At 35.0% G+C, this 17,114-nt stretch overlaps 1 protein-coding gene across 1 annotated transcript in view; it reads right to left on the bottom strand.

Moving 5' to 3' along the window:
- LOC138706391 (aromatic-L-amino-acid decarboxylase-like) overlaps positions 1 to 15,239 on the bottom strand; it is a 63,315-nt gene extending 48,076 nt beyond the window's left edge. Inside the window, exon 1 of the mRNA XM_069835628.1 lies at positions 15,106 to 15,239. The gene's annotated coding sequence lies outside the window, so the exon portion shown is untranslated. The remainder of the gene's footprint in view (positions 1 to 15,105) is intronic.
- Between the last annotated feature and the right edge of the window lie 1,875 nt (positions 15,240 to 17,114).

The raw sequence follows: 17,114 nt of genomic DNA, 5'->3' as shown, positions 1-17,114 counted from the left end.
AGGAACCTTAAGACACGACAAAGAATAGTGATACCGTTGATTCTAAGCGGATACACCCTTCGAAATGATTCTATCTCAGCTCCTCCTTGTTCTGCGACAGATCTCATAACAGTGATATGGCTATATGGTTACCTTCGTTACTGTGCAATACATCCTTCATGGAATTGAAATGTTCCTAGCCCCTCATTGTTCCGTGACAGACCTCGTGTTACTGTTAGCTCAACGGTAAGTGTGTGCTCAGGATTTTGGATTAGCCTTCAAGCATTTATTTACTAATTACAGGTGGGAAGTAGCCGTTATGCAACAGCCACGTGGTGACTCTGAGGTCGTCCTTTCACACAATTTGCGCCCCTGCACAAACCTGTTAGTTCACTTATCTAGAATCTAAATATTATTGTGTGTCCATGGAATTCCTTTCTCTTTCCGATTCCAATTTTTTCTTGTCAAACCTTTAGTTAGATAATTTTCTATAAATACGATTCCACGTAACACTGCACTTCACTTCAGTATAAATCCTTGTGCTGAGACACACCTATTAGATAATAACTTTCCTCATTGTAGTGAATTATACTCAAAAGAGGATGTGTAATATATTTCCTTGTTCGAAGAACTCAATTAAGTTAGCGAGCTATGAATTCTCTTAGCGTTTAGGTCACTAGCCTACTTCAGGAAATTCAAGATGAGTCATAATGAATTTATTGCAATTAATAATAGTGATTGCCCAAGATCTTTTTGGTTTAGAATTTATGGTCAAAAGATTAAACAAATTTTATGAATCCTGGGGTCTTTCTATAAATTATAAGAAGACAGAATATTTGGCCATTAATACTAAAAGTAGTTATAATATTGTTATAGATGATGAAATTGAAATTAAACAAGTTAACCAGGCAAAATACCTAGGTACAATTTTAACTAAACCAGAAGGTATTAGCGAAGAGGAAATAAAAAACCGAATTGAACAAAGTAAAAAAATTATTTCATGTTTAAATTCTGTATGGTGGGATAAACATCTTTGGAAGGATACCAAAAATATATTGGAAAAATGTTAGTTGAATCTGTATTAAACTACGGAAGTGAAATATGGGTAACGAATGCATATTATAGAAAAATAATTTTGGCCGTAGAAATGGATTATTTGAGACGAAGTGCTAGAGTCTCCCGCTTGGACCACATTAAAAATGAAGAAATTAGGCATAGAATGGATGCTGAAGAGACAGTGTTAAATAGAATAGAAAATAAGAGTTTGAAGTGGTTTGGTCATCTGATGAGATTGGGCGAAGATAGATGGCCTAAACAAATTTACCAGTGGAAACCTCCAGGAAGAAGAGGAAGAGGTAGACCAAAAAGAACTTCGGACAACGAAGTAATGGAGGTCATGCACAAGAGGGGGTTGAGGACTGAATACGCACAAGACAGAAGCTTTGAAGGATTGGCACAGGAAGACGGCTGTAGCTGTAGAATCCTGAATATATACTGTATATATATATAATAAAATTATTATTAAATATTATTATATCCCTTTCATTGCCTGTTACATGTCATTTTAATTGCTGACCTTGTTTATGTTGGCTGCATGACCACAGAGTCCTACTGTCACGTCACTGTATATTGTTCGTAATTTTAACGAGGATCAGAAGGAGCAGGACAAAAATCTCCGCCCTTTCATTATCATAATCATCACCAGACTGCGGCCTAGCGTCACCGATTCGCGAGACTGAAGTTTGGAACGCAAGGAGTATACATGACGTCATGATCCATGGGGTGGGATGGCACTGTGAGAGTACAGTTAGTTTCGTAAGAAATTACATTACCAACTTTCTCATCCTGCTTGGCGTGGGTCCTTGCAATCACCACACGTACTTGAGATCCTGTGAGTAAACAAGCATATTTTATTTCTTTTCATTTATTTATTTGATTATTTATACATGCATATTTGTGTTAATGTTAATTTCGCTAGTTTATAATTCATACTATTGGGAACATGTCGAAAATTAAGAGCACGAAGCGTTTCCTTCAGAACGAACTTACAGAGAAGTTCAGAAAGGAATATTTTCTTATTAAAGGAAAAAAATAACACTGAATTTTGCAAATTGTTAAAAAGTATAAGAACAGATAGAACTCGATTCTTTCAAAAGCAGTGTAATAACAAAATGTACATGGAAAATATTTAATTATAGGATCATAAATCAGACATAAAACATGAAAAAGATATTTATCGAGATTTGTGTATAATGCTGGTACATGCCAACATCCCTTTCAACAAAATTTCAAACCATTCCTTGAAAAAAGTTTTCTTTTGATACAAAGCCAAGAATTCTGAGGGGTTTTCTCGAGGTTTTCCAATTTCCCTTCACCGTTCCACCGTCACTCTTCACTGTAATATTCATTAACATTTCAATAGTATTCACTCACAACTGTGCGGCCTATTGTGTCTGGGGTACAGGTGGCATCAGTCTGAGGAGGTGAAATATGCTTTCGCGGGTAGAAAGGTATTAGGAGGACTCCATCGAATCCTTGAGTTTACATTATGATTATTTATGTATTTTTGTTACTATCAGTTGACTGTAGGATGAAAACACAGCTTATTTTGTGTAATTTCCTAAATTTAATCAATAATGATTATTTATGTTCTCTCTTGAAGAATATACACCATTTTAAAATAATTTAATACACAAACACAACTATTACATGAAATATTCAATAAGTTTTTGTAGCTTTATTCTCTTCAGCTCTAATCAACAATAAGAACAATCCAGGCTGCCAGGCGACGATAAAAAAAAACAAAACCTGCGAAAACAAATGAATGAAGTGTAAAAAGAATTGAATGCTCTTTCATATTTAAGTATAAAAATATAGGGGTGCCATTTGAAATTTCAAAGTAGTGGTGGCTGAGGGGTGGGAGGTGAAATCTAAAATGCAATTAAGCCTGGTTTCAGACTTCCCCCTCAATATCTAAATTGAGTTTTTTTGTTTAAATTGAATTCAATTTAAATAATTAGCTATTTAGACTGAGAAGTTTTGAAATGAAACGAGTCAAAGTCAGGATAGGAGAAGAACTATCAGGAGGAAGTAAAATTAGGAGAGGAGTAGCCTACGTCAAGGATGTCCTTTATCACCTACCCTGTTCAACATCTACTTGGAGGATTTAATAAGGAACTGTTTTCAAAACATGGGAGGAGTGATAGTAGGAGGAAGAATAAAGTGCATAAGATTTGCCGATGATATGGCGTTGTTAACAGAAGAGGAAATGATACTAAAGGATATGCTACTGGAGCTAAATGACAGCTGTGAGGAGTATGGGGTGAAGTAAATGCAAATAAGACGAAGAGTATGGTACACGAAGAAAAATGCAAAAGATAAACTTACGAATTCTAAATGAGGCAGTAGAGCAAGTGGACAGCTTCAAATACTTGGAGTGTACCATAAGCAGTAATATGAGCTGCTGCCAAGAAGTCAAAAGGAGGATAGAAAATAAAAAAAGAGCATCTTCTGCGGACCTCTGGAAAAATAACTAAGGAAGAGAGTAGTGAAGTGCTTTTTATGAAGTTGGCATTGTATGGGACAGAAACATGGATATTACGACGAAGTGAAGAGAAGCGAATAGAAGCATTTGAAATGTGGATATGGAGAAGAATGGCACATGTGAAGTAGACAGACAGAATAAGAAATGAAACTGCGTTGGAAAGAGAGGATGAAGAAAGAATGGTGCTGAAACTGATCAGGAAGAGGAAAAGGATTTGGTTGGGACACTGGCTGAGAAGAAACTGCCTACTGAATGATGCACTGGAAGGACTGGTGGACGGGAGAAGAGTTCGGAGTAGAAGAAGATATCAGATGATAGATGACATTAAGATATATGGATCATATGAGGAAACAAAGGGGAAGGCAGAAAATAGGAAAGATTGGAGAAAGCTGGGTTTGCAGTGAAAGACCTGCCCTTGGGCAGAACACTAAATGAGTGAATGAATATTTCTCTTGACAAGTTGTTTTAAATTTACTGATGATTTTCAGAGAAATTATGAAACTACCAACAAAATGACTAGATTTATTTAGGGTTGGCGTCTGTTGATTCACTCTGTAGTGACGGAGAATGGATTTTTTTATAACAACTTTTGAGGTGTCTAAATTGATTTTAAATTCCATAGCTAGTATTAAACAAAATTATTATTGTCTTTTAAATATGTTGCATGTTAATTTCCCCTCACCATCTTACATTCTTGACTACACCACTGGTATCAGGGACCTACAGTAAATGGAGCAGGCTTTGTCTCATCCTCCATCAGTAATCCATACTACACACCGTCACGGGACTACTTATTTTGTCGTAAGAGTGTTTGAATTCGTAATGGGATTGGTGTAACAGCAATTATCATTTTTGCGCACATAGATTATCTAAACAACTTTCAAGCGACAGATCAATCCGTAATGACGATCGTCATTTACCTTGTAGAAAAGGAACTGAATATTAATTAAAACGCAGAGATTTGTGCAACAAGGTCAAGACCGGTACGCCAAAGCGAGATCAGTTTTTGTTGTCATTCACTGGCATCACGTGGTGAAGTATCCTTTCTCCTCCGCTTCGGTGAAGCGAAACGAAGAGCGGACACAGCTGAACTACTTATCAGCGTGTCTCAACCGAGCCTTGATACAATAGCTTCAAGTTCTTTGTCAATTACTTGACCTTGCTCAACATTTATTTCACTTAACGTTTATGTAAGCTCAGCTGCACGAATATTCTAAATTGAAGTCAGCAATTTGAATCTATGTGTCACTATTATAATTATTATAACATAACGGATTCGTTTCAAATACCGTATACTTATGATTGAAACTGCTTAGTTGAGTACAATACTGTAAATTCTCACTTTGTTAGAATCCAAGGTTGAAATGTGTAACTATACGGATTTCAGAACAAAGAAGTTTAATTTAATCACATCACCACAAAAGCTGAGAAGTCTTTACTTTGGACGTGACATCATCAAGACTAGAATATTGTAGTAGATAATACATAATTGAACACATTGGATTTTTATTTAATTTTAATAGAGTGAAAGAATTATGTAAGTAATGCAGAGTTGAAAACAATATTTTGTGTAGACGATGAAGCGAATTTTAGTTTATAGGAATACGACCCACAAAGTCGTCGTCGTCGTCGCCATCACGGTTTAACCACAGTCCAGTATATACAGTCACGAAGCTCGTGTTGTGAGGGTACTAGGAACAATAGACTGTGCCGGTACTATTTCGCATTGTCTGTGATAAGGCGATAGTAGCGATCCTAGTAGTTAGCAACTACCTATGGATGCATATTCCCTGCGTATGAGCTTCGTGACTGTATATACAACGTTTCAGTAGACCTACTTAATCTTTGTCTGTTGCTGATTTTTCCTATTATTTCATTTAGATTCTCACGTCAGTTTCCAGCTTTTGTCTTAAAGCTTCATTCTACATTTTCTTTTTTTTTTTTATCAATGAGTGTATATTCCACCATATTGAATCGAAAAGCAGAAATGTAAAGGTCTACCATAACTATGAATTGTAAAGTTGACTGACAAATATCAAATATAGAGTGACCCACTTGACTCTTTCACCTCCAATAGCGTGTGAAATATTTCAGATATGCACAAACCGACAATTACAAGTTAAACTACATCGAAGGGGACATCCGATACACGTAATTCATTTTTTGTATATGAAATAATTTTTAAGATATTAGAGTCAACTTTCTTTTCTAAATGGGAACAAACTGTGTCTTGTGTTGCAAATAATGCATGAGCTCTGTCTAATAACAACTGGCTACTTTACCGACTGTTTGAAAGTCACCGGTAAGAGTAAACATAAACAATGTCTGACCAAAGATCGAGCAGAAGGAGGACAATTCTGGTTAGAGTTGTGCGTCAATTAAATCACAATCACAATGTACTGTACATTTCAATACTATGGAAGTGTTGTACATGATGAAGTGATACATAAAAGTAGTGTATAATAAAAAATAAACCATTATTCTCAAAAAACAAAACATAAAATCTCCGGTGTGCAATCATATTTCTCGCCGATGTCTTATCGTTCAATTGTTCAGTAAGGAACTGAAGATATAAAGGTTGTATTGGATAGTGTACAGTACTATGGGTGTATTCGATCTTCAATTAAGTCAAAATTATAATGAAGGGTGAGTCAGACGTTGTTTATGACGATGTTTATGTTTACTCTGTAAACTGTCCTTGTAAATTTTATGTTATATTATTGACTAAGACCACACTGTACACGAGCCTGGCTCTTACGATAGTGGCTAGAAATATTTTTATTTTATAAATGTAATTTGTACTCACTAGCTAGCTAGTTAAATAAATAAATAAATAAATATTAACTCTTACCGGTGACATTCAAATAGTCGGTTGTTATTAGGCAGAGCTAACGCAACATTTGCAATACAAAACTTAGTTGGTTCCCATTTAAAAAACGAAAGGACTCTAATATCTTGAAAATTATTTCATGCACAAAAACACATTACGTGTATCAGATGTCCTCTTCGATGTAATTTAACTTGTAATTGTCAGTTTGTGTATATCTTAAATATTTCACACGCTATCGGAGGTGAAAAAGTCAAGTAGGCCACCTTGTAAATAAATTGGTATAACTTTTTTGTTTGTTTCTAGTTTCATTTTTTATTTTGATTTTATTTTGTTGTGAGAGCAATTCATATGGTTTGCGCCTTATTTTATATAAAAATACCTAATCAATTACATATCGGTGGTGTAGAACAGCAAGTCTATGTCGAACAATTCAATTTTACAAGAGAGTGAAATAACATTTGAATATATTTAAAACCAACAAATACCAGACATTAAAGGATATTTAATAATTTTTTTGTGAAGTTTATATCTTTGCCTTTACTTAAAATATGTTTGCAGAAGATTCCAAAAATGTCTTAGATAGGAATCATTTGAAGTCTTATTTCGTTAATATTTTTGACATACGAGGTTGCTCTTCTACACCATCGATATGCTGCAACATTTAAAAATAATCTAAATTTAACAGACTAATACTTAAGGCATTGCTAACATAATGTACTTCGTCTTTAGCTGATAGTGAGCATATGCATATGGGATTTTAACTTGTGAACTAAGGAAATGAAAGATTACAATTCTGCCTCAAAATAATATTATCCTTACGTTTAGTATACTAATCCCCATTATTTTCCAACAATCATAAATAAATAGCACTGGTCTCACGGGATGTCTTTTAAGTGGCCATTCCCACTGTATACGACTGATATATTAGAAATAAGGCGGAACTTGATTTCGGAATAATAATAATAATAATAATAATAATAATAATAATAATAATAATAATAATAAATTATAAAATTGTAATATACAGAGTGTTTAAGGAGGAATGGTAAATATTTTAGGGGGTAGTACTATGGATTATTCTGAATAGAAAAGGTTCATATAAACATGATTGTTCAATTTTTAATTGGTGTGGAGATACAGCTGTTTGAATGTTACGCATAGCAAGCCTTACAAATGGTATGAAGGAAGGACAAGTGACTACGTACAAAGGAATAATAGTTGTCGCCTTTCTGAGATCGTCTGAGGGCAGAAGGTGTAAAGAAACACTTGTTCGAAGTTTCCTTGGCTACGAGGAAGGATATGTTCTTCCAGTATGACGGACCCAATGTACATTTCAGCCGTCAGGCGACACATCATCTAAATCTCATATTTCCTGAACGATGGATCGGCAGTGATGGTCACGTACCTTGGTCACTAAGATCCCCAGACCTTACTCCTGTTGATTTTTCTGTGGGGCTGGATGAAAATCGAAGTGTATAAAAACAAAATAAACACAAGGGTCGAATTGATCGCCCGCGTTATCAATAGTTCTGCCCTCATGAAAAAACAAGACTTCAGGGGAGCAGCACTTATTGTTGTCAATGGAACGGAAAACTGCGTTGAACATGATACCGTGTAAATAAGCAGCGTAATCATTAAGTAATTTGTCTTTCCTTCTTGTCACTTGTAAGGTTAGTTTTGCGTAAACAGCTGTATATCCATGCTCATTTAATATTGTACACATGTTTATACGAACTTTTCTACTCAGTATTCCTCCAGAATCAGTCTGTATCTTAGTCTCTGTCTTTGTGGCCAAGACCAATGTTCTTTTCTAAGCATAATAAATCCTGTCCAAATAAATAAATATGTAAGTAAATGAGATAAAGTTTTTCTCTTTACAAGCCGTGAAGGAACACGGGGAGCAGGAAGGTAGCTCCATACTTTCATGATTTCGGCCTTAGAATTTATTTATTTATCTATTTATTTTGGTAATAATTGTAACATAAAATATAAATAAACAGAAAAACTTTAGCTCGCCCCTGAAAGATTAGAGCTCGTGCTCAGGGGCGGATTCATGAATTGAAATTAAGAAGTATATAATACAATTTGCCTTATGTCTACTACGCAATAAGAATATATAAATTTAAATTTACAATTTTTCAATTTTTATAAAATCCATACATAACTTTTTAAATTTAATATTAGAACTATTAAAATTGACAAGATTAGGATATTTAAATATAAAATTGTTATGTTATATTCTTGGGCCTAAATTACTACTATGATTAAATACTGTAGCAGTGTTGCATTTTGGTTCAAACACTCTTAAAAAATTCATGCCTTTTGTTTCATAACTATGCGAATACCATTAAAATTATTTCGATTTTTATGTATGAATTTTATTAATGGGGCTATTCTGGAAGCTTTGGCAACGAGAAAAATCTCGACACCACCCGGGATTGAACCCAGCACATTCCAGTCCTTAGCCAGTTTTTCTACCGAGTTATTCGGACGCTCGAATAATAAATAAATAAAAATAAAATAAATAAATAAATAAACTTAATTCTTTTGGTCTCTGTCGTTTCCACTGTTGTAAGGTTCTTGAATTATCACTAGAGAGTTAATAAAATAGCGGGATTCACTGTTCACACTCTCAAAATGACACGACTTCACGCCTAGTCTATGGCAGAACACGAAAAGCAATGCTAGTCCCTGATGATAATCATTATAAATGAATCAGGAAATATTGTATTGTTTCAACAGAGAGTGTGGTGTGTGTGTTAGATGTGTACATAATTATTTTTTTCCACGTTATAAAGGTTTGCATCTTGGCAAGAGTAATTGTTTATCTCTGTATTTTTGACTTCGTCATTGCAGAAAATGACGCTGTGTCGAGGAGAAAACTTTCCAGTTACGATGTCCTGTCTTCGTCATTACAATAATTATTTGTTTAGTTCCTAGGAAACCAAGATCGTAAGTCACTATTATTTTTTCTGCACAAGACTTTTCATTTATTACAATATAATAAGAGATCGTATTATACAGACAATTTGCTGTGAACTTGACCGCTGCAATTCGGAAGATAAGAAATTACCTACTTTAGTTTCCTTGGCTTCACTTTAGTAATTGAAGGGTTCAGAGCCATAGTGGGCCAAGCGCCATGTATTAAAATCGGAAAAAGCAAGAGTTAAAGTTAAGTGAATACCATAGTTTAATGAAGATTCACATATCATTTAGTTTGAATGTGCATACTTTATATTACTTGCTATATGTTTCCATTGAATTATGGTGACTATTTCGTTTATATGACGTCATTCCATTTTCGACCAATGAAGTGTAATGAAATTTTGAATTCCAACCAATCACAGTCACACTTTGCGATAATTTTTGCAACTAGATTTATCGCTATCAATTTATAGCATGGTCGTTCTTTTGTTTAGTCGTTGTCGCCAACTCTTTCCCCGTAAATTGATGATCATGAATACATTAAGATGCAACTACACGGTTAAACGTTTCTTTCAACTTTAGAGCAATGAATGCAATATAGATATTTAATATTAATTAATATATTTACGGAATGAAGATGACATTCAAAACGGCGCACCATGTAGACACAAAATCTTCATGCATCTTAATTGAACGTACCTTTTAAACTTGATTCTTTCAATATTCTTCCCAGATTGCACGCATACGCGATTGGAATATTGAACTGTGAGATGCAGCTTTAGTTCCGTTACACACTACAGCGAGAATGCGTTTGTCGAGCTATAAAAAATGTTTTCCTGTAGCACGAGTAACGGTCGAAATAAGGCACAGCTGACATTGGTCCTGCTCCCACAGGTAACTTAACCTATAATTGTAGCCTATAAAATTTGTATTTTGTGAATGAAATTAAACAATTAATAGAAAGTCAGATGTTCAAATTTATGTAACATCATCGCATATCAAACACAAAGACCTTGTATGGTAATATATACAAGCTATTTCATCAAACTGCCTTCCGTATGGTGTAATAAATTCGTGTTTTAATTATCTATACAGAGATGGCTTCACTGTGTAGTAACATGTCTCGCTGTGAATACATAAGCATTATTAATCAGGTTTAAATTATAAGATTTTAAATTATATTGGATTTCAGCAGATAATGAAAATGTATTTATATTATAATAATAAGAGAAAAGTGCTGCACACGTAATTAACATTGTTAAACCTGTATTTCGCTTTTCCCAATTGGCATTACTGAATAATAACATCGAATTTCTTTATTGCAATAATCGATATTCATCTACGAGTATTTCAACTTCACAATGTCTGAATAGGTTAAGTATTAATTAATATACAATTATTAACATTTTGTGATCGAATTTTAGGGATATATTATTTACATTTTTATTTTATTCACGAAATAGTCCTAATAAATGTCACTCGAGGTCTGAGATTACTACAGATAACTCATTTTAACCCTTGTTTTCTACGCTTTTAGTAAATGACGCTTGGCCCACTATGGTTCTGAACCCTTCAATTATGCGACTATAGGCCCTAATTTCTTTCTTTCTTTCTTTCTTTCTTTCTTTCTTTCTTTCTTTCTTTCTTTCTTTTTCTGCTTAATCTCCACTTTTATCCGACTTACACCATTGCGGTTGGGGAGGGAGGTTCTTTAGATCGTACACTACACATCCTACAAATACGGGCCTACGTGGCCATGAGATCGGTATGTCGCAGGGCCACCGCTGAGACATCAGAGGACAATCATAAGACAACGGACGAACACCCAGTCCCATGTACGGAATATAAATTTCTTCCGCGAATGTAAAAAAAACTGAAAAATATTTGAAATTGAATGGTAATATGTAGTAATCGTACTATTATTTAGTATTTAATATTCATCAAATTTATAACAATGTCTTATTGAATTTCGTAGGCCTACATAAAAATCGTAATATATTTAACCTGTATTCATATAAATATAAAACGCATAAATTTCAGAACATGGATTCCTTCCTTTCCCTCTTACTTCAAAATTCCAACCTTGCGCACACAAAATAAATTATTGGCACTGGTAAGTACCTTTTCATAAGCATGATGATGCGCATTCGACAAACTCAAACAGATGTGATCTTTTTAGTATTTTAAGATGTAATTGTCAGTGAGAAATCCTTATACTGAAATTTTCCCTATAAAACTAAAAGATTAGACAACATATGCCTGACAGAACCTAAATGTACCACAACTATAGCTTATAATCACAGTAACAATTTCGGTCCAAGGTTCTGTAACAAGATAACAGTTAAATTACCAAACATTCATTTTCTTAATGTTCCTTATTTTAAAAAATCAATTAGAAATTATTGTTTAGGGAGGAAATATAAAGTTTCAATTACCATAATATCTGTGTTTTTCTTTTTCTTTTTATACTCTTTATTTGTTGTTAATTAATTAAATACTTGTTTTAAAATTTTGTGGAATGACCACTGTGCACGATTTTGTACTCTTCCTGGAGGTTCTAGAATCATTTATATATATATATATATATATATATATATATATATATATATATATATATGTATTTATTTATTCTGGAAATAATAATAATAATAGTAATAATAATAATAATAATAATAATAATAATAATAATAATCCAAAGAAAAAAAGATTTTCTAACATAGTTTCCCATATATCTGTGCATGATAATTAATCTACCATTACTTCCCCTAAATTACCATATATCTTTACGATAATTTACTATATTGTACTAAGCCCGTTCCTGCGTCATAGCGTCGTTATCTGAGGCGTCGTCATGCCTGGACACGCGTTACAAAATGAGCAATGGTTTGAGTCCTCATGAGGGTAAGAAATCTTTCTCACGATATTTCGGTGCCCACCCAGGATCGTGATGAATTTGGGGAGCTTCAATAGGTAGCGAAATGGGGTCCAGGAGTAATAGAAGAATCCAGCATACTATTAGGCCTACTCTCAACTGAACTTGTGTAGTTGAACCAATAACTGCAACACTGCAGGATGATGATGATTATGATGATGTTGATGATAACAACTTAAAACAAATTATGGTTTATTTAACTATGTTCGCAACTGCAGAGGTTATATCAGCGTCGCCGGTGTGCCGGAATTTTGTCCCTCAGGAGTTCTTTTACATGCCAGTAAATCTACTGACATGAGCCTGTCGCATATAAATACACTTAAATGCCATCGACCTGGGCCGGGATCGAACCCACAACCTCGAGCGCAGAAGGCCAGCGCTATATCGACTACGCTACCGAGGCCGACAACAACTTTAAATGATCGAGATCTTTCATACGTTTTGTTCTCTCTGGGAATTTTAACTAGTATTTAGAACTCCATAGCTATATTGTGAATGTTTGGTGAGAGGCAAGGGACACATGCCCATTTCCCAATATTTACGAAAGAGAGACAAACCTTTATCACACCCTGGTTCGCTGAATTTATAGCTAGTAACACAAAATTAGTTTTGCAACTGATGACGATAGTAATATCGGTGGTAACAGTAATAATAATAATAATAATAATAATAATAATAATAATAATAATAATAATAATAATAATAATATTAGTTTAGTGATTGTGGTGATAGTGGTTGTAGTAGTAGTGTAGTGGTAGTGGTAGTAGTAGTGGTGGTAGCGGTAGCAGTAATAATAGCAGCAGTAGTAGTAGTACTAGTAGTAGTAGTAGTAGCAGTAGTAATAGTAGTAGTAGCAGTAGTAATAGCAGCAATAGCAGTAGTAGCAGTAGCAATAGTACCTCTTAGCAGTAGCAGTAGTATTAGTAGTGGTAGTATTAGTAGTAGTAGTAGTAGTAGTAGTAGTAGCAGTAGTAGCAGCAGCAGGAGTAGTAGTAGTAGCAGTAGCAGTAGTAGCAGCAACAGCAGTAGTAGCAGTAGTAATAGTACCTCTTAGCAGAAGCAGTAGTATTAGTAGTAGTAGCAGCAGGAGTAGTAGTAGTAGTAGTAGTAGTAGTAGTAGTAGCAGTAGTAATAGTACCTCTTAGCAGTAGCAGTAGTATTAGTAGTAGTTGCAGTAGTAGCAGCAGCAGCAGGAGTAGTAGTAGCAGCAGTACTAGTAGTAGTAGTAGTAGTAGTAGTAGTTGTTGTAATAGTATCTCTAACAGTAGCAGGAGTAGTAGTAGCAGCTGTAGTGGCAGTAGTAGTAGTAATAGTACCTCTTAGTAGTAGTAGTAGTAGTAGTATCTCTAACAGTAGCAGTAGCAGGAGTAGTAGTAGCAGCTGTAGTGGCAGTAGCAGTAGTAATAGTACCTCTTAGCAGTAGTAGTAGTAGTAGTAGCAGTAGTAGTAGTAGTATCTCTAACAGTAGCAGTAGCAGGAGTAGTAGTAGCAGTAGTAATAGTATCTCTAACAGTAGCAGTAGCAGGAGTAGTAGTAGCAGCTGTAGTGGCAGTAGCAGTAGTAATAGTACCTCTTAGCAGTAGTAGTAGTAGTATTGGTAGCAGTGATAATAGTATCTCTAACAGTAGCAGTAGCAGGAGTAGTAGTAGCAGCTGTAGTGGCAGTAGCAGTAGTAATAGTACCTCTTAGCAGTAGTAGTAGTAGTAGTAGTAGTAGCAGTAGTAATAGTATCTCTAACAGTAGCAGTAGCAGGAGTAGTAGTAGCAGTAGTAATAGTATCTCTAACAGTAGCAGTAGCAGGAGTAGTAGTAGCAGCTGTAGTGGCAGTAGCAGTAGTAATAGTACCTCTTAGCAGTAGTAGTAGTAGTATTGGTAGCAGTGATAATAGTATCTCTAACAGTAGCAGTAGCAGGAGTAGTAGTAGCAGCTGCAGTAGTAGCAGTAGTAATAGTAACTCTTAGCAGTAGTAGTAGTAGCAGTAGTAATAGTATCTCTAGCAGTAGCAGGAGTAGTAGTAGTAGCAGTAGTAATAGTACCTCTTAGCAGTAGTAGTAGTAGTAGTAGTAGTAGTAGTAGTAGTAGCAGTAGTAATAGTATCTCTAACAGTAGCAGGAGTAGTAGCAGCTGCAGTAGTAGCAGCAGTAGTGGCAGTAGCAGTAGCAATAGTACCTCTTAGCAGTAGTAGTAGTAGTAGTAATAGTAGTAGTAGTAGTAGCAGTAGTAATAGTATCTCTAACAGTAGTAGTAGTAGTAGTAGTAGTAGTAATAGTATCTCTTAGCAGTAGTAGTAGCAGGATTAGTAGTAGTAGTAGTAGTAGTAGTAGTAGTAGTAGGTAACTTCTTGATAAGGAACCGAAATTGACATTGTGCTTGTACCTTGCAGTAAATGAAGTAGGCTTCTGTGGCCTGTTCTGACATAAAATTGTTCACGTGGTTCATTTTTGTCTCCACGAATGCTTACAATAACTCAAAATTGTTGAGCATCTGAAATTAAACACTAAGTTAAGCAACTGAATAGATACACTTTTTTAGACAAAAGCAAAACGAAGAGGTAATAGGTCTATATATACGAAAAAATGAATGTGACATATACTGAAGTAAACAGAGAATCCACTTAGAGAAAACTTAAGATAGAAAACGCAAAGTTTGATTTTTGTATTTTACTTAATTCTATCTGTTACCTCATAAATTACAGTATTTAGAAATGCTTCGAGTACTTTGAACAAAGGATTTGGACCTATGTCGGAATTATACAGAGTAAAATGTGGGCTTAGCACGAGGACCTAGAAAGAAGTTAAAAGGCGTACGTGTTACAGATTGCAGTTGCATAGTGCTCAAGTTCGCCCTGTGCCGTTACGCAAGCACACAGACAGTGCAACGGCTGGCTCTTCTTACCTGTTGGATTGAAGGCGACGAGCGACTCCCCCGACACTGACTGCACTGCAGATCCGACTCGGAGCGTTGTGCGGCCTTATATAAACATCGCCTGACCAATGCCCAGCCCCCTCTGCAACCTTCCGACACTTCTACTCGATTCGGCTCCAGTATTTTCATAAATTGAACGACCTTGATAATAGTGAATTGAAAAAAATTATTTCTTTCAACTTTCCTCTTGTTCTTTTACCCACCACCCGGGTTTCAAGGTTGACAGCTTCTGAAATTTTTCGTCTTACTCTTTAAATCCTAACAGATTTAGCCTATTCTTACTTTATTAAAAGACCTCTTATCAATTCTTGAAGTTATTTAGGAGCGGTAAAAATTACGAATTATAACACAAGTGCTAGAAGGTATTTATAGACTATATTGAGAATGTTCTCAGTATGTCATAGTATACACACGAAACATTTTTCAAATTTGTGGCTGTGGGTTCGAAACTGGCCTAAGAGGGTTGATATTTGTTCATTTTCTATTAAAAATTCCGTGTTGTGTTAAGAGCTCTAACAACATATAGATCAAAATTCCCAATCATTTGTCCTAGGCCTAGCATAATATTAAATAAATAATATAGGCTTCATGGTAAACTGAAATACAAAACTTCCCTGTGCCTAGAAAAAATTGAGGTAAAACTTTAATTATCGTTTAAACGATTGGCTTAATATAGAGAGAGTTTGACGGTAAACAAAATGGCCGTGCGTATATTTTGTATTAGTGCCCTTTTAAACTTTAATTGTCGTTTAAACGCTTGGCTTAATATAGTGAGAGTTTGATGGTAAACAAAATGGCCGTGTGTATATTTTGTACGAGTGCTCTTTCAAACTTTAATGATCGTTTAAACGGTTGGCTTAATATAGTGAGAGTTTGATGGTAAACAAAATGGCCGTGCGTATATTTTGCCCTTTAAACTTCCATCTCCTCGTTATTCTACTTGATATGCTTTTCTTTCTTCCTGTTTGTTTTCTTCCTGAAATTCGTCTCTTATTCACTATATTTCTTCAACTCCTTCTTTTTCTCACTTCTTTTCTCTTCCTCTCCTCTTCTCGTACTAATGCCTCCTTTTACAATTATTCTGTAATTCCTTTACTTCCCCAACAGCTCTGTTTATCGTCTTTTCTTACTTTCTCTCCTAATTATTATTATCTTTATGCCATAATTTCTTTCTATCTTACCAATTTCTTTATTGTATTTCTTCTCTTTCTCTTATTCCTTCTCTTTCTTTCTTTCTTTGTCTTACTGTGTTCCTTGACAGTAACATAGGCTCTTACTTTTCATACTCTTTCTACTTCTATCGTTCCATCTCCTTTCCATTTTCATACATTTTCTCTTGTTCTTCTTGTTTTTCAAGTTTTTCCTCCATTTCTTATTTCTTCTCCTTCCGCTGAGGACCTGAGGTAAAGCAGGAAAGTCGTTGGTCCGATCCTCGATTGAGTCATGGATTTTCTCTAATTCTTCCGGCTGCACCATGGCCTTGGGGTTTACTCAGCCTCTAACAGAAACGAGTACCAGCGTTATTTCCTTGAGGTAAAGTCGGCGGGCACGTAGGACTGAATCCCTACTGTTATTAATGCCGATTGTCTGTATAGGTGGAAGTGTTCACTTTCCGCTACCATTTGGGCCTTCATGGCCTGTTATAAGGATGACTATAATTTATGTCCTTTTATTGTTTTGCCTTCTTTAATGTTATTCCTTCTTTTTCCTTGTCCAGTATTTTTTCCTATTACTCTTCCTCTTCCTACTATATCAGTTCCATTTCCTATTGCTTCTACTATTCCACTCTTATGCCATCTCCATTTATTATTACTTATTTTTACACTGCTCCATCTCCATTTCCTACGAGGGAGAGTCAAAAAGTAACCTTAAAAATTGTTTTATTAATTGAATATGTGCAATAAGACTACAAACACTTCATCACTTTTAACATAGTATAACAGAAAAACTTGCATGGAACGTAAGGGGGACTATGTTGA

Source organism: Periplaneta americana, chromosome 9 (genome assembly GCF_040183065.1).
Source record: "Periplaneta americana isolate PAMFEO1 chromosome 9, P.americana_PAMFEO1_priV1, whole genome shotgun sequence".
In the NCBI taxonomy this organism is placed as follows: domain Eukaryota; kingdom Metazoa; phylum Arthropoda; class Insecta; order Blattodea; family Blattidae; genus Periplaneta; species Periplaneta americana.
The sequence above is the reverse complement of the archived record's forward strand: the minus strand, read 5'-3'. Positions and strand labels throughout refer to the sequence as shown.